Raw genomic sequence first — 26,585 nt, 5'->3', positions numbered from 1 at the left:
ATGAGGGCTTTGTAAGCTACCTCATTCACTGGTGGACTATACTCACTGAGAACTTTTTCAGTGAAACTCAATCTGGCATGTGCATTCCGACGGTCGATTTTATGAGGTGGTAGAACTTTAAATCACTCTGTGCGCATGCCTTCAGACATTTAATGGATATGACTGTTCCAGAATTTGTTGGGCAGTCGTGTAACCAAAAAATAACGCGTATTTTCGTCTACTTACTTACGGTATTGAGGGAAATATAACAACTTCCGCATGAGCCGGTCATCCTTCGCAAGTCTTTCTGAATTCCAATATACTTTTCTAACGTTGCATCACCCCTGAAAAGCCTCATTGACTATCCAGCGTAAAACGTACAGATGGATTCAACTAAGCATTTATTCAACTCTTACACGCCTCGTGGTTTAGGGCGCCGTCGGGGATTCGAGTCCTCCCTAGGGCATGGGTGCGTGTGTTGTCCTTAGCGTAAGTTAGTTTAAGTTGGATTAAGTAGTGTATAAGTCTAGGGAGCGATGACCTCAGCAGTTTGGTGCCATAGAAGCTTACCACAAATTTCAACTTTTTCACATATCTGTTAGCAGAATATGGAATCGTTGGGTTCAGGAGGGTAACACGGATCGCCGTGCTGGTTCCCAACGGCCTCGTATCACTAGCAGTCGAGATGACTAGCATCTTATCCGCATGGCAGTAACGGATCGTGCAGCCACGTCTCGATCCCTGAGTCAACAGATGGGGACGTTTGCAAGACAACAACCATCTGCACGAACAGTTCGACGACGTTTGCAGCAGCCTGGACTATCAGCTCGGAGACCATGGCTACGGTTACCCTTGACGCTACATCACAGACAGGAGCGCCTGCGATGGTGTACTCAACGACGAACCTGGGTGCACGAATGGCAAAACGTCATTTTTTCGGATGAATCCAGGTTCTGTTTACAGCATCGTGATGGTCGCATCCGTGTTTGGCGACATCGCGGTGAACGCACACTGGAATCGTGTATTCGTCATCGCCATACTAGCGTATCACCAGGCGTGATGGTATGGCGGTGCCATTTGTTACACGTCTCGGTCACCTCTTGTTCGCATTGACGGCACATTGAACAGTGGACGTTATATTTCAGATGTGTTACGAACCGTGGCTCTACCCTTCATTCGATCCCTGCGAAACCCTACATTTCAGCAGGATAACGCACGACAGCATATTTCAGGTCCTGTGCGGGCCTTTCTCGATACAGAAAATGTTCGACTGCTGCCCTGGCCAGCACATTCTCCAGATCTCTCACCAACTGAAAACGTCTGGTCAATGGTGGCCGGCAACTGGCTCGTCACAATACACCAGTCACTACTCTTGATGAACTGTAGTATTGTGTTGAAGCTGCATGGGCAGCTGTACCTGTACACACCATGCAAGCTCTGTTCGACTCAAAGCCCAGGCGTATCAAGGCCATTATCACGGCCAGAGGTGGTTGTTCTAGGAACTGATTTCTCAGGATCTATGCACCCAAATTGCGTGAAAATGTAATCACACGTCAGTTCTAGTATAATATATCTGTCCAATGAATACCCGTTTATCATATGCATTTCTTCTTGGTGTAGCAATTTTAATGGCCAGTAGTGTAGTTACCATGTGAAACTTCGTTATTTTCCATGATAAATTAGTAACTACAGAGCTTTTTATGAAACAATGTAAGTGCATTAGAGGCATAGAGAGCTGGAGAAATAAGAATTAGTATGGTTTTACAACGTAAGTGAAGAGCTAACACGCTATTTTTATATCAAGCATGAACGTTTCGTACGTTATTGACCTTACTTGTCCTCAATTGTTTTTTAATAACAGACTATTTAGGGGCGGGCTCTGCTGCAATTGCAACTGCGCTAGAATATTAGTGAAGTGAATTTCTGTAAACCATGCCATGTTTTGGCAGAAGAATCTAATTTTAACACGGCAACAGCAGAAAGAAAAATGTTGTACAGTCGGTCCTCTTTCGTAATTTCATCGCAATCCTGTAACCCAGTCGGCGTGTGCAACTTTTGGTGATCCGCAGTCCTGACTGACATACCTACTTAAGCTCGCTGGCCACCTCGTCACATAAAGTGACATCTGTGGCCCTTGTACACAAAGTCAAAACTATAGTGTCCGTGACGCCGAAATGAATGACACCCTTTCCCGACACACCACGCCCACAAATTACGCTTCAAAACACGCGTTTTTGCCAATCTGCAGATGTTAACATTGATTTAGGCATTGTGAAAATTGTTTCTTTAGTTGCGACGTTTTACGATAGGTATCTTACAAGCTTCCGTTCCAAAATTTAGCAGTGCCGTTAGTCAAAAGACAATGTTGATGACAAATGCAATAGCCGGTCGCGGTGGTCTAGCGGTTCTAGGCGCGCAGTACGGAACCGCGCGACTGCTACGGTCGCAGGTTCGAATCCTGCCTCGGGCATGGATGTGTATGATGTGCTTTGGTTAGTTAGGTTTAAGTAGTTCTAAGTTCTAGGGGACTGATGACCACAGCAGTTAAGTCCCATAGTGCTCAGAGCCATTTGAACCACAAATGCAATAATTTGAATATAGGATGCCAGGCATCCAGAAATATCATCATAGAAAAATAAACGGCTATAAAAGCAACTGGTTGCAGTTAATTAATTATAAATTACCTTCAGCTTGAACGGCTGCATATTATAATAGATCCATGACAGAGAAGAATTGTTTACTAATGTTAATACGAGTAAGAACAGAAAAACAAAATGCGGCGAAGAAACAGGCAATTCCAGTTGACAAGCAGTTAGGAATAACTTTGCGATTTTTGGCCACAGGCAGGCCATTCGAGTGTTTTAAATTTAGTTTTTTGGTATCTACAAACACTACTATCAAGCATTTTTTAAATATTTGTCCAATAAATACTTTAGATGATTGATCGCCTAAATATACAATAATGCATCCCGGACGGAGTATAAAGCAAGTGCCTCGCTCTCGCTTTCGATCTCCCTCCGATAAGTTTCTTCCATGGGCTGGACTGCAACCAGTTATGGGCCAGATCTGGTTGCTCACCCGTGCTGTAACCCTCTGTGTTTTCAGTAACAAATAGTTGGCTTGTCGAGTTATTGATCGTACTGTATGAATACTCACTAGCTGTAGGTTACAAGCCGGCCGCGGTGGCCGTGCGGTTCTAGGCGCTCCAGTCCGGAACCGTGCGACTGCTACGGTCGCAGGTTCGAATCCTGCCTGGGGCATGGATGTGTGTGATGTCCTTACGTTGGTTAGGTTTAAGTAGTTCTAAGTTCTAGGGGACTGATAACCACAGCAGTTGAGTCCCATAGTGCTCAGAGCCATTTGAACCATTTGTAGGTTACAAGCACCGCTTGTTAGCAACTTTCAGCTGCTGACTTGCATCTCTCCTACCGTACGGTGACCACCTGCAGTGGAGCCCTCGCCACCTATCACTTCTCCCTCCACTAGCACGCCGTCTGCGACGTTAAGGGTAAAGTTATTTCGTGTGGACTATACCTCTGACAACTTCCCTCCGTTAAAAACGACATACTGTGTCGTGTTTACTAGGAGTCCCTCAATATACACTACTGGCCATTAAAATTGCTACACCACGAAGATGACGTGCTACAGACGCGAAATTTAACCGACAGGAAGAAGATGCTCTGACATGCAAATGATTAGCTTTTCAGAGCATTCACGCATGGTTGGCGCCGGTGGCGACACCTACAACGTGCTGACACGAGGAAAGTTTCCAACCGATTTCTCATACACAAACAGCAGTTGACCGGCGTTGCCTGGTGAAACGTTGTTGTGATGCCTCGTGTAAGGAGAAGAAATGCATACCATCACGTTTCCGACTTTGATAAAGGTCGGATTGTAGTCTACCGCGATTACGGTTTATCGTATCGCGACACTGCTGCTCGCGTGTGGTGGAGATCCAATGACTGTTAGCAGAACATGGAATCGGTGGGTTCAGGAGGGTAATACGGAACGCCGTGCTGGATCCCAACGGCCTCGTATCACTAGCAGTCGAGATGACAGGCATCTTATCCGCATGGCTGTAACGGATCGTGCAGCTACGTCTCGATCCCTGACTCAACAGATCGGGACGTTTGCAAGACAACAGCCATCTGCACGAACAGTTCGACGACGTTTGCAGCAGCATGGACTATCAGCTCGGAGACCATGGCTACGGTTACCCTTGCCGCTGCATCACAGACAGGAGCGTCTGCGATGGTGTACCCAACGACGAACCTGGGTACACGAATGGCAAAACGTCATTTTTTTCGCATGAATCTAGGTTCTGCTTAGAGCATCATGACGGTCGCATCTGTGTTTGGCGACATCGCGGTGAACGCACATTGGAAGCGTGTATTCGTCATCGCCATACTGGCGTATCATCTGCCGTGATGGTATGGGGTGCCATTTGTTACACGTCTCGGTCACCTCTTGTTCGCATTGACTGCACTTTGAATAGTGGACGTTACATTTGAGATGTGTTACGACCTGTGGCTCTACCCTTCATTCGATCCCTGCAAAACCCCAGGATAATGCACGACCGCATGTTGCAGGTCCTGTACGGGCCTTTCTGGATACAGAAAATGTTCGACTGTTGCCCTGGCCAACATATTCTCCAGATCTCTCACAAATTGAAAACGTGTGGCCAATGGTGGCCGAGCAACTGGTTCGTCACAATACGTTAGTCACTACTGTTGCTGAACTGTGGTATCGTCTTGAAGCTGCATGGGCAGCTGTACCTGTACACGCCACCCAAGCTCTGTTTGACTCAATGCCCAGGCGTATCAAGGCTGTTATTGCGGCCAGAGGTGGTTGTTCTGGGTACTGATTTCTCAGGATCTATGTACCCCAATTGCGTAAAAATGTAATCACACGTCAGTTCTAGTATAATATATTTGTCCAATGAATACCCGTTTATCACCAGCATTTCTTCTTGGTGTAGCAATTTTAATTGCCAGTAGTGTAATTACATACCTCGTCCGATAGTCGTTGATTTGTGTGCTTAATTTACTAAAATATTACAATCCAGTCACTCGTGTAGCGTACGCAGGCATTACGTATCGTTAAAGCTTTGTACTGCAGGTACCGGGACCGTGGACCGTGGGAAACGTGGGGCTGGACACTGTCGGAAGGCAAGGCCTGCGATGTCGGTCGTGACTGAGTGTCGCACTGTGCCGCAAAGTGGCCCTCCCTTCCCTTTCCCACCCCTCCACTCCCCACCCTCGCCTCTCAGCCAACGGCACTCCCCGCTTGACTGTCGGCACTAACTCTTCCCTCTGCAGCCGTTGTTTGCGAGCGGGTCGCAGCTTTTCCCAGGGACCGCCGCTCGTCAATCGGCCGAGCTGCTGCACCTCTGTATGGGACCTGCTGGCACACCGACCACCTGACTGTGCAGAGGGGGTGGAGAGGGAGAGGGGAGGAGAGGGGAGGTTGTCACTTGGGAACAATGAGTCGATTCTGACTGATTACAGCTGCCACTCGTCATCAGAAGGGAATGGAAATTACAGATTGATGAGGCGAAACACAGGCAACATTCACGAACGTACAGCTATTTGAGTAGCACTTCCCTCCTACTATTAAGAATTGTGTACGTGCATTACTGCATATAATAACAATTGTTGTTATTGTCATTTCATTTAGTGTATATAGTTACTATTATTATGTCATATGTCTGTATTTCCCATGTCTGTTGGATATTAAAGAATATTCTCGTATTCATGAACCAAAGTAAATTGAAAAAATGGCTCTGAACACTATGGGACTTAACTTCTGAGGTCATCAGTCCCCTAGAACTTAGAGCTACTTAAACCTAGATAACCTAAGGACATCACACACATCCATGCCCGAGGCAGGATTCGAACCTGCGACCGTAGCGGTCGCACCGTTCCAGACTGTAGCACCTAGAACCGCTCGGCCACCCCGACCGGCTAAACCAAAGTAAATGTTACCATGATGGAAGATATAAGTAATATCGCAACAGTGTTTACTGTTGATAAACGAGGCACTTCTTATCTGACTCTGTATAGGGCTGGCTCAAGATTTGACGTTTTCTCTAGCGCGCACTTGCCATTCGCTGGACTCGTGTTAACGTTATTATTTATGAAACTCTCCCGCGGTTTCGGAAGCACTATACTTTCTTGCACGTTCATGTTCAACAGAGTGGGTTTTCTTAAAGATACGGACAATGGATAATGACACTATTTAACTTAACTTTGTCATGGGGGAAGCCTCGTCAGAGAGGTCCACCGCTTGAGCGTCTAGGGACGTGATTCCAGTTTTGGTTTCCCGTTGCTTTCCACTGATGATGATCAAATGATAACGAGGACAACACAACACCAAGCCCCTGAGCGGAGAAAACCTCCGACACAGCCGGGAATCTAACCCGGTTTCCTTGGTGTGACATTCCGCCGCGCCGATCACTCAGCTATAGGGGCGGACAATGAGACTATGAACATTTGAATACAGTCAACATGTCTAATACAGTTAACATGTATAGTCTTTCCATGATAAAGCATAAAAGATCGCTATTGTATTTCAGTGCAATATGTCAATAAAAAAAATCGACTCTAAGTACACTCGTTATTATACTACAGAACAAGTTAATTCTAATACAGACACGAGCTAATGATAATACTTGTTATTATTATTATCATCCTATACACCAAAATAATCTGAGAGCATAGCTTGTTCACAAAGTTCATATTCGAAACGGCAGGAAAAACCACTAAAATATTGTAGGACGTAGTAGTATTTTTATGGGGCAAAACTTATTTGCTTAGCGTTAATATTTATATTAGCACAAAGCAAATTTTTTTCATGCAGCAATCAACAGGAAAAATATATTTCGAGAAATGCAGAACAGATTGCTCTATTGTATTTCTTATTTTTGAATAAACAAGAAACACAAAATAATATTAATCATTGTTGTACGGGTTCCTAACAGGCGAAAATTTTTCAATCTGTCACTACTTCGGAGACGTTTCATGTCTGTTTTTATCGACAATTGTCCTCTCTAAACCATTTTTTTCCTATGACTTCTGAGTCGGCGTCTGCACAAACACTGTAATGCCATGCAGCGTTATTTCTAAGGGCACCAGATAACATTCAGAACGTCCGCCTGCTTAGCTGGGTGGTCACGCGCTTGCCTCCCACGCAACGGGCCCGGGTTCGGTACCTGGTCGGGTTGGGGCTTTTCTCCGTCCGTGGACTGGGTGTTATGTTGTCCTCATCATCATTTTATCCTCATCACCGGCACACAAGTCGCCCAGTGTGGCGACGACTGAAATAAGACTTGCACTCAGCGGCCGAACTTATCCGGATGGGGGCCTCTCGGCCAACAATGCCATACGCTCATTTCATTTGATTTACATTCAGAACGGTATTACACATTTTAATGGCGTAATATGTCGCTTCCGATTCTGCGGCAACGGGTATTCGAAAAAAGCAGTTATCTTACTTGACTTTTGACTGGAACGCTTGTTTTGCAAATCGACTGAGCCTGACCAGACAGACGAGTGCGTCTTGGGAAAGTGACTTTATTTGTGAGAGACGCTCGAGCTGTGGTACGGTGGATTTCCCGCAAAACGACGACTTAATCTCCGACTGGACTTATACACTTTTGTTGCATCTACGAGCTGACAGGCAAGTTGTCCATAATACGCATAAAATTACCTGTTGGGCGATCCAAAACGCATGCTGTATCTTGTGGTCAGAGTCTCATCTATGTCATGTACTCTCCTGGTAACAGTGAGTCGTAAACAATAATACGAGAAGTCCTGCCAATACGCAACGCTTACCACTGAAGCATTATTAGCGAAAAGGGTAGTGTGACCAATTAGAATGTCCACATTTGACTAAGAACTTCAGATCTTGTAAGTTATTGCTGACTGGCTGAGAGTTATCAATATTTACATTAACTTTGTGACTCAGTCTGGGGTGTAGAAAACGAGCCACGGTTCCTCAGTGGTCGAGTAGATATTTCGCAAGGGTCACATGTTTCTGAAGTCGGTATTTAGTTAGACATAGCAATCGGCAAATTTATTCTTCCAGTATACAGGGCATACAAGAATTATCTGGGGCGTTCCCGCGGAAGGGCGTGTAGTTCTGTTGAGTATTTTACGATTGTTGTAGACGGAGGTTCCGGCTTAGTTAGCTGGTTGGCCGGCAGAGACCACGTATTTGGTGTAATTATTTTAGACAATCGGAGGAAGTATTGACTTGGCAGACGATTCTGACGATGTTCAGTATTTGTTTCCTGAAAACTTGTAGCGTTTCGTTTGGTTGCGTCTTCTGGTCTTCCTAGCTTTGAATTATTAACCCGTTCTGTCTTTGTGGAGATTTCTGTAGAAATTACAAGCAAGTAGTTGGAGAGGCTCCATTCACTAACATATACGCGACTGAGAGCAGACATCATTAATAACACACCCGCCAGCACTCACGTAGCACCTCGCAATACGCGTTTTGAATGTGTACCGTCGCCGGCTCGGCGACAACGAGAGGCGACTATTGTGCGTCGTGACGCTGGACCACATTTCCGGCGTTCCGGCCGCGTCCTCATATCCGGCGCGGGCAGGCCGCGGAGCGTCTTCAGACGCGGCGGCGGACACCTTATTAAGATTTCCATTAGGATTGTTGCAGCGGCGGTGGCATGCCGATATCGGACAGGCGCCGGCGGCGACTCGGGATTAAAACGGCGCGCACCCATTGTCTGCGGCCCGGCCGTGAGGTGTGGGTGGAGGGGCGGCGGCGCCGCTCGATCGCCCGCGTCTGGAGGCGGCGTCGCGTGCCTGCCGGCCGCCCCGGGCGCCGAGCCTCCGCCGCGACGCCACGCGACGCGTGCAAATTGCCAGCCACTGCTGGCGGCGCGGCGCCTGCAGCCGCGCGCACGGTGCCCCCGCCAAGACCACGCTGTCGAGGGAGCGAATTTCTCGGTGACATCCACGTTTGGAAGAGCTGAAAGTCGACTGTTAAATCGCCACTCCCAACAATCAGTGATACTTCTTAGGGTTCCGCACCTCAATTGGTGAAAACAGAACCCTTATAGTATCAATCTGTTGTTCATCTGCCGGCCTTTTTGTCTGTCCGACTGTAAAGGTTACTTTTCTCAGAAACTGGTAGAACTATGAAGTCGAAGTTTATCTGACATGCTAAGGCTTACCGTTCCTTGACGGTGTGAAACATTAAGCTCTTAAGTCAATGCAGTCAAAAGATACGGCCATATACGTCATATAATTAATTCACAAAATGAAAAGAAAACATAGTATCCTACGAATACAGTGTTAGTGAGTCACAGTTGGAATCTGCAAACTCATACAAATACTTAGGCGTAAAACGTTCTGCAGACATGAATTGGAACGCTCACATAGGCTCAGTAGTCGGTAATGCAGGTAGAAGACTTCGGTTCATTGGTAGAATACTTGAGAAGTGCGGTCAGTCTATAACGGAGGTTGCTTACAAATCACTTGTGTGACCCATTCTTACTACCCGAGTGTGTTGGCACCGTGCCAGGAGATACTGAACGTATGCAGAGGAGGGCAGCACAAATAGTCACAAGTTTGGCCTGGAGAGTGTTACTGAGGTGTTTGTTTGTTGTTGCTGTCTTCAGTCCTGAGACTAGTTTGATGCACCTCTCCACGCTACTCTATCCTGTGCAAGCTTCTTCATCTCCCAGTACTTACTGCAACCTACATCCTTCTGAATTTACTTAGTGTATTCATCTCTTGGCCTCCCTCTACGATTTTTACCCTCCACGCTGCCCTCCAATGCTAAATTTGTGATCCCTTGATGCCTCAGAACATGTCCTACCAACCGGTCCCTTCTTCTGGTCAAGTTGTGCCACAAACTCCTCTTCTCCCCAATTCTATTCAATACCTCATCATTAGTTATGTGATCTACCCATCTAATCTTCAGTCGTCTTCTGTAGCACCACATTTCGAAAGCTTCTATTCTCTTCTTGTCCAAACTATTTATCGTCCATGTTTCACTTCCATACAGGGCTACACTCCATACAAATACTTTCAGAAACGACTTCCTGACACTTAAATCTATACTCGATGTTAACAAATTTCTCTTCTTCAGAAACGCTTTCCTTGACATTGGCAGTCTACATTTTATATCCTCTCTACTTCGACCATCATCAGTTATTTTGCTCCCCAAATAGCAAAACTCCTTTACTACTTTAAGTGTCTCATTTACTAATCTAATTGACTCAGCATCAGCCGACTTAATTCGACAACATTCCATTATCCTCGTTTTGCTTTTGTTTATGTTCATCTTATATCCTCCTTTCAAGACACTGTCCATTCCGTTCAACTGCTCTTCCAAGTCCTTTGCTGTCTGTGACAGAATTACAAAGTCATCGGCGAACCTCAACGTTCTTATTTCGTCTCCATGGATTTTAATACCTACTCCGAATTTTTCTTTTGTTTCCTTTACTGCTTGCTCAATATACAGATTGAATAACATCGGGGACAGGCTACAACCCTGTCTCACTCCCTTCCCAACCAGTGCTTCCCTTTCATGCCCCTCGACTCTTATAACTGCCATCTGGTTTCTGTACAAATTGTAAATAGCCTTTCGCTCCCTGTATTTTACCCCTGCCACCTATAGAATTTGAAAGAGAGTATTCCAGTCAACATTGTCAAAAGCTTTCTCTAAGTCTGCAAATGTTAGAAATGTAGGTTTGTCTTCCCTTAATCTATTTTCTAAGATAAGGTCAGTATTGCCTCACGTGTTCCAACATTTCTACGGAATCCAAACTGATCTTCGCCGAGGTCGGCTTCTACCAGTTTTTCCATTCGTCTGTAAAGAATTCGCGTTAGCATTTTGCAGCTGTGACTTATTAAAATGATAGTTCAGTAATTTTCTCCAAACGTCTCTTTAATTTTCCTGTAGGCAGTATCTGTATTACCCCTAGTGAGGTAAGCCTCTACATCCTTACATTTGTCCTCTAGCCATCCCTGCTTAACCATTTTGCACTTTCTGTCGATCTCATTTTTGAGACGTTTGTATTCGTTTTTACCTGCTTCATTTACTACGTTTTTATATTTTTCCTTTCATCAGTTAAGTTCAATATTTCTTCTGTTACCCAAGGAGTTCTACTAGCCCTCGTCGTTTTACCTACTTGATCCTCTGCTGCCTTCACTACTTCATCCCTCAGAGCTACCCATTCTTCTGCTACTGTATTTCTTTCCCCCATTCCTGTCAATTGTTCCCTTATGCTCTCCCCGAAACTCTGTACAACCTCTGGTTTAGTCAGTTTATCCAGGTCCCATCTCCTTAAATTCCCACCTTTTTGCAGTTTCTTCAGTTTTAATCTACAGTTCATAACCAATAGATTGTGGTCAGAGTCCAAATCTGCCCCTGGAAATGTCTTACAATTTAAAACCTGGTTCCTAAATCTCTGTCTTACCATTATATAATCTATCTGATACCTTCTAGTATCTCCAGGATTCTTCCATGTATACAACCTTCTTTTATGATTCTTGAACCAAGTGTTAGCTATGATTAAGTTATACTCTGTGCAAAATTCTACCAAACGGCTTCCTCTTTCATTTTCCTCCCCCAATCCATATTCACCCACTATGTTTCCTTCTCTCCCTTTTCCTACTCTCGAATTCCAGACACCCATGACAATTAAATTTTCGTCTCCCTTCACTATCTGAATAATTTCTTTTATCTCACCATACATTTCATCAATTTCTTCGCCATCTGCAGAGCTAGTTGGCATATAAACTTGTACTACTGTAGTAGGCATGGGCTTCGTGTCTATCTTGGCCACAATGATGCGTTCACTAAGCTGTTTGTAGTAGCTTACCCGTACTCCTATTTTTTTTATTCATTATTAAACCTACTCCTGGATTACCCCTATTTGATTTTGTATTTATAACCCTGTATTCACCTGACCAAAAGTCTTGTTCCTCCTGCCACCGAACTTCACTAATTCCCACTATATCTAACTTCAACCTATCCATTTCCCTTTTTAAATTTTCTAACCTACCTGCCCGATTAAGGGATCTTACACTCCACGCTCCGATCCGTAGAACGCCAGTTTTCTTTCTCCTGATAACGACGTCCTCTTGAGTAGTCCGCGCCCGGAGATCCGAATGAAGGACTATTTTACCTCCGGAATATTTTACCCAAGAGGACGCCATCATCATTTAACCATACAGTAAGGCTGCATGCCCTCGGGAAAAATTACGGCTGTAGTTTCCCCTTGCTTTCAGCCGTTCGCAGTACCACCACAGCAAGGCCGTTTTGGTTAGTGTTGCAAGGCCAGATCAGTCAATCATCCAGACTGTTGCCCCTGCAACTACTGAAAAGGCTGCTGCCCCTCTTCAGGAACCACAAGTTTGTCTGGCCTCTCAACAGATAGCCCTCCGTTGTGGTTGCACCTACGGTACGGCCATCTGTATCGATGAGGCACGCAAGCCTCCCCACCAACGGCAAGGCCCATGGTTCGTGGGGGTAGGACTGAGGTGTCAAAAGAACTAAACTGGCTAACTCATAATGACGGAAGTCAACCATCCCGAGAAAGTCTTGTTCAAATGTGTGTGATATGTTATGTGACTTAACTGCTAAGATCATCAGTCCCTAAGCTTACACACTACTTAACCTAAATTATCCTAAGGACAAACACACACAGCCATGCCCGAGGGAGGACTCGAACCTCCGCCGGGACCAGCAGGACAGTCCATGACTGCAGCGCCTAGACCGCTCGGCTAATCCGGCGCGGACGAAAAAGTCTACTGGCAATTTTTCAAGCACTGGCTGTAAATGATGAGTGTAGGAACATATTAAAGCCACATTGGAATCGTGAGGACAAGATTACATTAATTACACTACGAACAGAGGTAATGAAATAATTATTTTTTTCTGCTCTGCATACGCGAATGGAACGAGAAAAAGCCCTAACAACTGATACAGTGGGACGTATTCTCCTCCGGGCACTTCACAGTAGTTCGCAGAGTATGGATGTAGCTGTAGATATTTTGTTACTAACAAACTCATCGATGAAAACCTACACATGTATTATCTGTGTGCCGGGTAGTTGCAATCAAGGCACAGCTATTCACGGAGATCCAGTGTGGGCTGTAATCATCGTATAGCAGTGAAATTTGGTAGATATGCTAATGCGTTAACGCTGAACCAATTTACGCTGAAAAAAAAAAACATAGCTCCAATTTTGGCCTCCAGGTGGGAATCTGGCGAGGTACAGTATCTCGCCGACGTCTCATACTGAACAAACTGCGTAAGTGTCGGTTAATAATAGAATGAGCATTATGACTTCCTTACTTGTTTGATCATTTCTGCCCACGTCCCGTTCATGATCCATTATATAGGGAAATATTTCTATATATCTGTTTGGCATTCACACTCCCAGGTTTGCACCTGGTGGCCAAAATTAATTTTTTCCCAGCGTAAATCAGTTCCAGTTAAATGTATTACAATATCTACCCAGATTCGCTGCCACACGATAATTACAGCCCACACTGGACCTCAGTTAGAAGCTGCACTTCAATTACCGGGTGATCAAAAAGTCAGTATAAATTTGAAAACTGAATAAATCACGGAATAATGTAGATAGAGAGGTACAAATTGACAAACATGCTTGGAATGACATGGGGTTTTATTAGAACCAAAAAAATACAAAAGTTCAAAAAATGTCCGGCAGGTGGCGCTTCATCTGATCAGAATAGCAGTAATTAGCATAACAAAGTAAGACAAAGCAAAGATTATGTTCTTTACAGGAAATGCTCAATATGTCCACCATCATTCCTCAACAATAGCTGTAGTCGAGGAATAATGTTGTGAACAGCACTGTAAAGCATGTCCGCAGCTATGGTGAGGCATTGGCGTCGGATGTTGTCTTTCAGCATCCCTAGAGATGTCGGTCGATCACGACACACTTGTGACTTCAGGTAACCCCAAAGCCAATAATCGCACGGACTGAGGTCTGGGGACCTGGGAGGCCAAGCATGACGAAAGTGGCGGGCTGAGCACACGATCATCACAAAACGATGCGCGCAAGAGATCTTTCGTGCATATATTTCGTGATTTTTTTTTTGTTCTAATAAAAACCCATGTCATTCCAAACATGTGTGTCAATTTTTACCTCTCTATCTACATTTTTCCGTGTTTTATTAAGTTTCCAAATTTATACTGACTTTTTGATCACCCGGTATAACCAGCCGCTACTAAGCCGGCATGGCAGATCAGCATGTTCGGTCACAGGCTGCAGGTAGCCCTCTATTCTTTTTTTTTTTTTTGTTTTTTCAAACAAAAGAGGAAGACTGAGTGAGGTATTTAACGATGAACTTAAAGGGAGGTCACCAAATGATGAGAACAATGAGGCACAAAATGAAGACAGAAAAAAGCGTGCTGCTGGAAACCGAGTAGTCAACGGATCGAACCTCGGTCGGACCTCAGATTTTTCTGTTTTCGTTTTAATCTAGCGTCTATCTAAGAACGAAGTGATGAGCCGCCAGAAACAACACTTGTTTCGGATCCCACATTAAACTAGGTCCCCTTTCAAAATGTTCAGATGTGTGTGACATCTTATGGGACTTAACTGCTTAGGTCATCAGTTCCTAAGCTTACACGCCACTTAACCTAAATTATCCTAAGGACGAACACACACACCCATGCCCGAGGGAGAACACGAACCTCCGCCGGGACCAGCCGCACAGTAGGTCCCCTTTCTCCCGTTGGATAACTGGGGTAGGTTAGAGACACGCAAATCGCCGGAGTGGCGTTCCATGGAAAGACTTGCACCAGAGCACTGTGCAACACGAAATTATTGTTGTTGTCTAAATACACAATTAAGCTTGTAGGGAATTCTCAGAGCGTGAGTCCTACTCGCACTTACGCGGTTTTTCTATATTCCTCTTGTTGTGCGGAACAGTCTTCTCAGCATTAGCGTAAATAGCGTAAAGACGATTCTGTACACGGTATCGACTATAATCATCAGCTACCACTGGAGCTTTTCTCTGTAAGGTTCACGGGCAGCGTGGTGAGCACTTTTTGGTGTCCGGGCGGCTGAAAGCGCTGCCCGCTCATGGAAAGCACGCAGGGATTATCTTTCAAACACTGCGCTCTGGTGTGTGCTGTGTTGAGGACAGGGTGTTCCTTCTTGTTGAATTCGGCTAGACGCGCAGTTGCTACTTGGTGAGATGATTCATGTTATTGGGATTTCACGTAGGCGGTGCATATCTGCAATTTTGTTTTATTAATCACCAGTAAACCCTCGATTCTTTAAAGGATCGAACTGCCATGTAGAAAACAGCTTCAGAGGTCTGATTAGTATACCATTGAGTTAATGTGTTTAATATTTCACGTTAAGCGTATAAACAAGTGTGTTTAAATTATTTTTGAAATTATGCTTAAACATTCTCGGAAGTTCTAGGTGCTCTCAGTTTCAAACACTGGATGAATATCGTCTGTGTAATTTTCGCTCCACTTTAAGCAAAATTTAGTTTTTCCGGGATGCCAATGTTTATGACGTTATATCGCTTAAATTATATGTCTTATAATAACATAATTTTGCTGTTACATTCAGTGGTATAGGTTGATACTGTCTGCAGACAATGTTGCAGAAAGAGATGGGAAATTAAAACATCATCTCCGATGCCGAAGTTTCACTGCATGAACAGCGAAAATATAGCAAGCGATAAACATTTTCCTTTGAACATTTTGCGGAGAAGCAGGAGATTTGTGTTTAAAATCCCATCGACAACGAGGTCATTAGCCACAGAGCACAAGCTAGGATTAGGAAAGGATGGAAAAGGAAAGTGTCAGTGCCCTTTTGAAGGAACCATCCCAGTATTTGCCTTAAGCGATTTAGGGAAGTCGTGGAAAATCTAAATCAGGATGGCTGGACACGGGTTTGAACTGTCGTCCCCCTGACTGTGAGTCCAGTGTGGTAACCTCTCTAACCACTGAGCTACCCAGGTCGGTCAACAACGTTTTGTGAGGATTGAGGGAGTGAGGTCTCAGCGAGAAAAAAGTTTTGTGAAGGTTTGAAATTATGTTTAAAGTTTGGTGCGACGCTAAATGCTCTTATTCTCAAATGCTGGATGAATAAAGTCCTGGTATTTGCATGCTGACAGTTATGCTGCCCCAAGGGAAACACGTAGTTTTTAACTGCAATACTTGTCATATTGTCTTAAACTTTTAACATAGGATTATACCTTTTAATGAGTAGTTATGGTATCATTTCAAACTTTTAAATTCATTCAGTAAGAACGTGAAGTATTGAAAATCAAGTTTTTGTTGTCCTTAGAAGTCATTAGACGGATAACCTGCAACGAAACTCTGTAGGCCACCAGCTGTCTTTTCCGATAGATTATTTATATTTTAACAGAATGAAGTATTAAAGCAGTTAGACTACTGACAACAGTTTCCAGTTTGGCAAATTAAACTCTTTGTTGAGAGGTTAGAAGCATTGTAAAAGCTACATCTCAGTACTCAGTGTTATTTCTCAACGCCAAAACACCTTCAAATAAAAGTAAGTTTTGTATCATAAACAGAATAGTATTTAAGATACTATTATTCCTTACTTAGAACACAATTATGCATGATACTATCTGTATTATGTACGATACTATATGTAAACCACTGCCCCACCTAGCGAGGTGAGACCGATGGCCTCGCTGTCTGGTCTCCTCCCCCACAACAACCCAACCCAGTCTGAAATAATCACAAGTGATCAAAACTTTAAGTCATTGCTACTGAATGGGTTGAGGATGAAGTTCTCTTTTATCAAGAAGACAGTAGATATTCAGACAGTGATGGTCCTCAGGATAATGAAGCCACGTCTTCTAGCGTCCCAGCTTAAGCGATCAGTGAAGAATTAGATGACACAGACTACAGATATTCTGATTCCTTTGTCGGTCATGATGACACTCAATAAAGTAATGAGCAGAACACGAGGACATAGTATCACAAAAATTTCACCTTCTCCGTAGGAGGCAGTGTAACTAACCAAAAGGAGAATCACTCGAAATGTAAGCGTCCGTGACCTGAGAACTTTTGTAACCACCATTTCTGCCTGAAAGTGAATTTGGCAGATATGTGTTGTGTGGCCAAAAATACAAATGTGTTATTCGGTCCTTGAAAAACAGCACCACTGTAGATGACAGACGTAAAACCAACATTATTCTTTAATGAATGAACATCGGAATCTGATTTTGTTGACCAGAGGATTTGCACATTCGCTTGGAACAGACAGTAGAGAAGATTGTATTTTGTCTTATTGACAAACGTATTCGATACAGTAGCAACAAGTATCTTGTGCTTATTTTGACAGTAACACCCCAATTACAAGGAAGACAGATCTGACAAAAACAAATCTTTTCTCATACGGACAGGAGAGTCAACAAACCACGTTTCATAATAAAGTTATACAAGCCATGGCACGTTGTGCAATTATTAACCAACAGACGAATACTGCAGCACTTGGAAGATCACCAAAAGGAAGATTTTTTTATGCGCCCACATTGAAAAACTAGAAATGTGGTCAGTTATTCTGCAACTGCACAAAAAATATAGTCAAAGAACATAGAGAAATTATGCGTGGAGAGTATTACTTTTAACGATCGTATATTCTGATGTAGATCAGTAAAATAGACTGCTATTCAACTTTGAAAAATTATAATTTTTATAATAATATAAAAAGGCACAGTATAGTTATAAGTAGTCTCTTATTCATTCCCTGTCACCAACCCCTCCAAAACTTCATAATATCTCCTTTAATTCCAACATTTAGTGCTGGTTTAAGGTAGGGAGTTTACAGACTCATCTTATGTATTTTTGCTACTCCAGCCGGTCGTGCATGTAGGACTTAAGAACAGTGGCTTCTGTGATGTCCAGGGGACCGTCACAAATTACGCTGACTTCAGTTTATTTATTTTCTATGAATAAAAGTGTCATTTCGCTCCGTCTCATTGCGGTTTTCTACCAGTCACGTTCTGCACTGTACTGTAGCAGTTCTTTCTACGTACGGTCGAAGTTCCATCGAGGTACGTTACTTGCCAGTGACATATAATGTGAAAGATACTCCTATTCGTACGTTTTGCACGCCAGCGTATTTTGGGACGCTGGGACGTGCGATGTGGCGTGGCCCCAGCCAGCACATGAGTTTGGGCGGCCGGCAACAGGCGGCTGGCTGGCTGTCCTCGCCAGCTATGCGGAATGGCCAGGTCACGGATCGCCGGCGTGCACCGGGCGGCCTTCGGGCCCGGCAGGCAGGCTCTCACCAGAGCCGCCTCCGCGGCTGAAGCTGGCGCTCCCCGCACCAACCACCCAGCAGCTGGCCACTGGCCTCCCTATGCCATACAGCACCGGATGCGGTACCAGAATTAGCCATCTACACAGCCAGAAAAGATCCTTTTTCAGGTTTCCATTCTACTCTAGATTTACTGTTGCAGCAGAAGCATATGGAGTACATGAAATGTTTACATTTACAGATCAGTAGCACAAGAGGTTTTGCGGTACCAGGTATCGACGCATGCTGAAACACCCATATTAGTACGCAGTGAAGCCTCCACGGGTGGCAATGCAGGCGCCGACTCCGGCATCCAGTCGATCGTACAGTTGGCGAATACTGCCCTGGGATACGTTATTCCACGCCTGTTCGACCTGTGCATGTAGTTCCGTAAGAGGTATTGGTTGACGAGTCGCAAGAGTCACTTGTCGTCCCATCATACCCCACACATGCTCGATTGGACACAAGTCTGGAGATTGTGCTGGTCAGAGAAGTTCCTACAAGACCTGCAGATCACGTTGAGTTTCACGGGCAGTGTGCGCGCGATCGTTATCCTGTTGGAACAGCACACCACCTTCCTGTTGCAAGAATGGTAAATTGACGGGTCTAACAACATTGTGCACGTATGGAGCGCTGGTTAGCGTTCCCTCCAGAACCACTAAAGGTGGATGAGAGTTGCAGCTTATCGCGCCTCGGGTGCGGCCATTTGCCTTGGACGAGCGCACAGTAAGAGACAACGCTCACCAGGTCTACATCGTACGCGCAAACGACCATTACTTGCATGCTGGTAGAATCTGCTTTCGTCACTGAAGACCCCGGAGCGCCGTTCCGTCTTCCAGTGATCCTCTGATGCCCCAGTCGAGCCGTGCACGTCGATGCTTTGGCGTGACTGGAAGACGGGGTAGAGGTTTGCGTGGCTACAGTCCCACTGCTAATAACCGGTTCGTAACTGTTGGTGTCGACGTCTGGGCTCACAGGTCCTGTTGTCTGTGCTGTGGTAGCTGCACGACCTGCCGCTGCTGCCCTTGCAATACGACGATCCTGGCGGGCGTTTGCGGTGCGTGTACGCCTGGAATCTCGTCTGTGAGTGTCAGAATGTCTACGTGACCACTGATACCAGCATCGTTGCACAACAGATGCACGTCCAACTTGTGTGACAATTTTAAAGGGTCATCCCATCGCTTGGAAGGTCCAATTTCATCCCTTTCAAAGTCGCTCAGTTTGTTGTAAGACGCTCGATGGCGTCTCTGTGGCGTGGGTGGCTCCTTGCTTCACACGCTTACATCACACTGAGCCTTCTGCCTATGGTCATTGCCAGATGGCGCTGAGATAGCTATGCCACTACGCTGTCTGTTGGTGGAAGACAGTGCAACAACGTAGGATTCCCGGTTTCCTTCTGATGAGGACGGATACTGTTTAGAGCGCGTTTTACCATGTTACATCACTTCATAAACTACGTTTCCGCTGCTCACTAGAAATTACTTGCGCATTCTACATGTATAAGCAGCGCAACTTTGAACCTCTGTATCTCGTAAACGGATAAGGGTATCAAGAAAACTTCCCAGATTGTTCGAGATTGGGACCTTAAGAATACATCATAAAAATTTCAGCCATTTGCTGTGCACAGCCGCCTAAAAATTCGCAACTCGGTTTTGCTAACCAAAAAACATGTTTTTTGTGGCTTTTATTAGGAACCCCTATGAACTAAATGGTGCTTCCATAAGCTCTTAAGGCGCACCATAGATCACTTGTAACACAAAAAGAACAAATCGATTTCCTCCAGTTGCCTAAGCTGGAGAATGCGTGTAATATTCAAAATTTGACTCTATCCTGTAGGATAGGGCATTGGGCATTGAGGATTGGGCATACAAATGCTTCTCAGCCCAAGGGCTCTCTAAAACACTTGACCCTTCCTTTCTTTCACCAGTAGGATTCTAGCTATGAGCTCCGGAAAAGTCCGATTTCTATGCGCTGCGTTTTGTATCATAGCATAGCAGGGATCGCATTCTGTCGCACGCGCACTGATATGGCTCTGTGTAAACTGAGGAGCGAGCAGCGTTTGTGGCTGGGGATGTGATTTTTCCCGGACTGACGTCACAAGTGCATAGTAGTGACAGTGACAGGAGGCCGTATTAGGAGGAGACTGTCGCTGTTAGACAGGGGACGGTAACAGTTAGAGAGACACAAAGAGATCATGACAGTGAGTGGGAATAAATGTGTGGGTGAGAACGGGCAAGTGCGAGTTGATGAGTACGAGCGACATACAGCGGGAGACAAATTGCGGTGAGGGAGCAACAATTTGGGGAACTGGGGGGGCTGGAGAGATGAGTTGCATGTTAAAAAGAACGCAAAAGTGTTCCTGTACCAAAATTGTTGGGAACATTTTTAAAGTTGTTGAAGAAGGTTGACCGAGGCAGCTGGTACTTCGCTTTTCATTCAGAGTCTTCCAATAAACAGGACCATATTCGCCTTTTTTGTGCTCCGAGAGTAGCATTTTTCCGCAGATTCTTTGGTGTTATCATTACATACATAATTACTTGGCAGGTTGTATAATATGTTCATAGAGGTTCTTGTTACCTTCTCTTTTTCTTTTGTCTACAGAATCTGGCTGGTCGCAAACCGGTAACCACTTTCAAATATCTCTGTGACAGTCGCCGCAAGAAAATGAAAGAAGAAAAGAATTGCTGTTTTGTACTGACAGACGCTACATACACAAGCTGTACAGACCAGCGATGGCGAGCTCTAACCGCGGACTTCTGCGGCAAACCTCGACGAAAAAGTGGGCCAGGATTACAAGGCTGGCAGCGCTTTCGCTATGTGCGCGGCACGCCACAGCAGCGGCTGCAGCTGGTGGCTGCGCCTGCAGGTGGAGCTGGAGCTACCTGCGGGATTCCACCGCCGCTGGCCTCTCGCGGCCCTGCGGCCTGTTAGCCGCGTGAATGCCCCCGCTGCGACACAGGGCGCGTCCCGCCAACAATGAGCACATTGTTTCCGCGGCCGCGCGCCTAATTACGCGAGTGTGACTGCCGCCGCCGCCACAAAGGCCTCTGCGCTCTGCTCGGCGACCGCCTCTGCGCGACCGCTACCGACGTCATTAAATTTCCTTGCAAACTCACTTTCCCCCTGGGCTCGTGCGAGTCCTCACTGCCCGATCTCTTCCACGGTCAGCGCTTTGGCGTCCGATAGGTATTCGTGGCTGTAATCCTATCTGCGCACTATTCGTCTTCCTGTGATCCCAGCCCATTCTCTAACTTGCCCCAAACTTCGTAGCCATTTAATCAAAACAGCATGATTCCGACGCCCTTTTAAACGTGCTTTATGTTATGACACATCTTTACTACACCGACGGAAAAAAATAGCAAAACCAGGAGGAGTTCTGCGGCGTATACGAAAGTTGGCAGATGTGTTTCTACATCTGGAAAATGATGCCTTTTCAGATTTGTGTCAGTCGCGTGAAAGTGGCGCTAGTAGCGCCACTATGAGGTTGCAAATAAGGTTTGCTTCAAATAGACGCCGTAACTCTCGTGAGTGTTAGTTACCTTTGAGACTGAAAGTGGTGAATTCATGTTAGTCAAGAGTGCCGTTAAGACGACAAAGACGCCAAATGAAACGCCTTTCAGCCGTCTAGTTTCAAACCTTATTTTATTTGGAAACGAGTTTCGGCGTCTTACTACGTCATCTTCAGGCCTCTGACCGACGTGTAGGACGATTTTACCTCAGTTGTGATTAAAACAGGGGCCAGCAGTACTGATATCGGTAGATTTTTGCTATAGCGATCACTTCACCCATCATCTGCCGATTGTTCAGTCAGACTCGCGAAACTGTATCCAAAGTGTTATTGCAGGAAGTACGAATGACTGGACTGCAGGAGCTAGGTGAGTGTCAGAGGCGCGTCGTCTTTTCATGCCTTTCGGCAAAGGATTTCCATCCGTGCCAGTGTTAGGTGGAAGCGAAATAGTGCGTTGTTGACAGGTCGGCATTTAGGAGGCGTTCGGCGAGCGGTGCGCCTCTATGGAAGCAGCCTCTAGGGACGGGAGAAATCGACAAGTCAAAACCGATACCGATATTTTAGTTCTGAATAACCTCTATTTTTCTGTGTTTATTCGGCCTCGGTTATAACAGATGTTTCTTTCAACTTTTTACTAATAACGAGATAAATAACCGGAATAATAGTTAGCCATAGCGGCAGTCTCAAAATTTTTGGTTTTAAATAGTTCAAAACGTTTTCAGAAAACGAGTGATTTTTATTTGTAGAATTTCCATTCCTTTGAAGTACTGCGTTATTATAGAAAACGAGAAAAGTGATTAGTGCTGTTTTAATAACAATACCGATAGAAACGAGCAACAAATACGTAGCACAAGAATGTACCTGTCACCATGTGGTGTGTGCTATTAGTGTGCAAGATTTACTCAATGTTATTTATATTGTAGTTCCTCGCTGTCGTCGTCCGACATCAGATGTGTTACAGAGTGGACCATCCCCAGTATGGAAGTGTTTTACGAAGAGCAGTTTCAGTGAAGTACAATGCTCCATTGGTTTAGATTAAAGAGCTGGAGGAGGCACAACAGACTTGCATCATCATATAAGAAGAAAGCGTAAAACTTAACACTCCATTAATAGTTTAAAATAAAAATAGAAAGTAGTTCATCAGCTGCCTGTGCCTACATAATATGTCTTCATCAACTTGTAACCCTTTAAAAACGGGCAAATTAACACGAAAAATTGAGTTCTTCAACTTCAGTTCCCATCCTTTAGCGATCAGTGATACCGAAACAGTGGTTTGATCTTCGATTGCTACATGGCTTTTTAGCAGAGTTCAAAAATTTAGAAAGAAGAGGAGAATACTGGCTTTTTTCTTAGTATTCAGTCACTTATCACATTTCGAGAAAATCATCGAATGGTGGACGGATTAATTTTTCTTTTCATTGCCCATTTAATTTAATGTTTGCATTCTATGTGCATCTTGAAACTGAGGGAGTCAGATTTTTCAATCTTAGTTCGAGTACTACGTTTATTATAGGAATAAAAAAACGAAAATCGGTTAGTTCAGAAACCGGTTATTTTGAGTAGTTTTAATGACCACATTCAACTGACGAAAAGAAGAAACGATATAACAGGTAGTTCCAGCGGTAACCGTCATCCCTGGAAGCCTCTCGTGGTATCGCTGTGTACCTCTTGAGCCATGTACATGTCAGGTAAATTATCAAGTCTTCAGTTATTTACAACCGATTACTTTGAACTTATTGTTGGCAATAATCTCTTTTATTTTACTACTTTAAAACAGGGTTTTCGTTGTGGTTTGCAGTTACACAGACGGGCTCTACTGCTGCGATACAGTTATTGTTTAGTCATCCTTAAATGTCAACAATAATTAATTATGGAGCTGCAACCTATTCTTTCAATCAACAATTATTGGTCGTCAAACTATTAAGATTTTTGAACAGAAAATGCTATTATTATTGACCAAAAAATTAATATACCAATACACAGCACATCGCATCAGATTAAGTAATCAATGAGCCACGGTCTATAAAGTAAGGGGACTTTGATCTGAACAGATAGCATTTGGTCCCGTACTTTTAGTCATTATCCTCGATCTATAATATTGCTGTTAATGTCAACACTGAAAGACATTAAGTAAAGCAATATTATAAACAGTGTCTATTTATTATGACATCAATTTATCTAGAATATGAACTCTGAATGCATATTTAGTTTTCGGTACCATTATCTGAAGCATCATACCTCTAACATCAGACGAACTGCGCCATGCTCCTCTGAGCATCTATACAAGACGGTCAAAAAGAGCCTGAAAGGATTGCAGGGCTGATGGATTGTAGTCTGTGCTGAGAAGTAATTGCTAAGCAAAGCACTGAAGTTAGCGAGTCAAGCTGTTGCGCACGCAGATTCAAGTTGCTCGCCAGAGATGGTATCGCCAAACGTGTTCTTCGTTTGGTTTTCTAAAACCGAACAAGAGAGCTATATAATAATTGTGCATGGGACAGTAGTAAGGATCGAACGCGAGCCAAAGGCTGACCAATCCCGTGCTCTGTCATCTACGCTACGAGGACAATTGACACTAATTGTGTGTGGAGGGCTGCTTGAATTGGTGCACACAATGGCCTAATTGGCTAACTTCAGTGCTACTTGAAACGAAAACGGAGCAACGTATCGAATTTTTTTCCTGACAATTATTTACCAGCGCAACCCACCGTGCAACACTCCTACAAGATTTTCAGACTGTTTCTGACCACTCTGTAGAATTATATTTTGCTTCACATATGTTTGGCATATACTACATACAGTTGCTATAGTAATAATTAATGTGAAGACTTATAATAAATATTTAAGGAGGTGGGACCTGGATAAACTAAAAGAACCGGAGGTTATAGAAAGTTTCAGAGAGAGTGTTAGGCTACGATTGACAAGAACAGGGGAAAGAAATACAGTAGACGAAGAATGGGTAACTTTGAGAGATGGAATAGTGTAGGCAGCAGAGGATCAAGTAGGTAAAAAGACGATGGCTACTAGACCCCGAATTTAATTGATGAAAGGAGAAAATACAAAAACGCAGTAAATGATGCAGGCGAAAAGGAATACAAACGTCTCAAAAATGAGATCGACAGGAAGTGCAATTGGCTAAGCAGGGATGGCTACATGATAAATGTAAGGATGTAAAAGCATATCACTAGGGGTAAGACAGATACTGCCTACAGAAAAATTAAAGAGACCATAGAAGAAAAGAGAACCACCTGTATGAATATCAAGAGCTCAGATGGAAAAGCCGTCCTATGCAAAGAAGGGAAAGCAGAAAGGTGGAAGGAGTATATAGAGGGTCTATACAAGGGCGATGTACTTGAGGGCAATATTATGGAAATGGAAGAGGACTTAGATTAAGACTAAATGGGAGATATGATACTGCGTGAAGAATTTGACAGAGCACGAAAAAACCTAAGTCAAGACAAGACCCCGCGAGCAGACAACATTCCAGTAGAACTACTGATAGCGATGGGAGACCCAGCCATGAAAAAACTCTTCCATCTGGTGAACAAAAAGTATGAGACAGGCGAAATACCCTCAGACGTCAAGAAAAATGTAATAATTCCAACCCCCAAGAAAGCAGGTGTTGACAGATGTGAAAATTACCGAATGGTCAGTTTAATAAGTCAGGGTTGCAAAATACCGACACGAATACCTTACAGATGAATGGAAAAACTGGTAGAAGCCGACCTCGGGGACGATCAGTTTGGATTTCGTAGAAATGTTGGAACACCCGAGGCAATACTGACCCTACGAGTCACATTAGAAGATAGTTTAAGGAGAGGCAAAACTATGTCTCTAGCATTTGTAGACTCTGAGAAAGCTTTAGACCATGTTTAGTGGAATACTCTCTTTCAAATTCAGAAAGTGGCAGGGATAAAATATAGGGAGCGAAAGGCTATTTACAATTTGTACAGAAACCAGATGGCAGTCATAATAGTCGAGAGGCATGAAAGGGAAGTAGTGGTTGAGAAGGGAGTGAAACAGGGTTATAGCTTATCCCCGATGTTATTAAATCTGTGTATTGAGCAAGCAGTAACGGAAACAAAAAAAATAAATAAATAAATAATGGAGTAGGAATTAAAATCCATGGGAAGAAATAAAAACTTTGAGCTCTGCCGACGACATTGTAGTTCTGCCAGAGACAGTATTGGACCTGGAAGACCAGCTGAACGGAATGGACAGTGTCTTGGAAGGAGAATATAGGATGAACATCAAGAAAAGCAAAACGAGGATAATGGAATGTACTCTAATTAAATCAGGCGATGCTGAGAGAATTAGATATGGAAATGAGACACTTAAAGTAGTAAATGAGTTGCTGTTTGGTTAGCAAAATAACTGATGATGGTGGGAGTAGAGAGGATATAAATGGCAAGGAAAGCGTTTCTGAAGAAGAGAAATTTGTTAACATCGAGTATAGATTTAAGTGTCAGGAAGTCTTTTTTGAAAGTATTTATATGAAGTGTAGCCATGTATGGAAGTGAATCATGTACGATAAACAAAAAAATGTGTGTGAAATCTTGTAGGACTTAACTGCTAAGGTTATCAGTCCCTAAACTTACACACTACTTATCCTAGATTATCCTAAGGACAAACACACACACCCGTGCCCGAGGGAGGACTCGAACCTCTGCCGGGATCAACCGCATAGGGACGATAAACAGTTTAGACAAGAAGAGAATAGAAGCTCTCGAAATGTGGTGCTACAGAAGAATGCTGAAAATTAGATTAGTAGATCACGTAACTATTGAGGAGGTATTGAATACA

The sequence above is a fragment of the Schistocerca americana genome, chromosome 1 (genome assembly GCF_021461395.2).
Source record: "Schistocerca americana isolate TAMUIC-IGC-003095 chromosome 1, iqSchAmer2.1, whole genome shotgun sequence".
In the NCBI taxonomy this organism is placed as follows: Eukaryota; Metazoa; Arthropoda; class Insecta; order Orthoptera; family Acrididae; genus Schistocerca; species Schistocerca americana.
Note: the sequence above shows the minus strand (reverse complement) of the source record.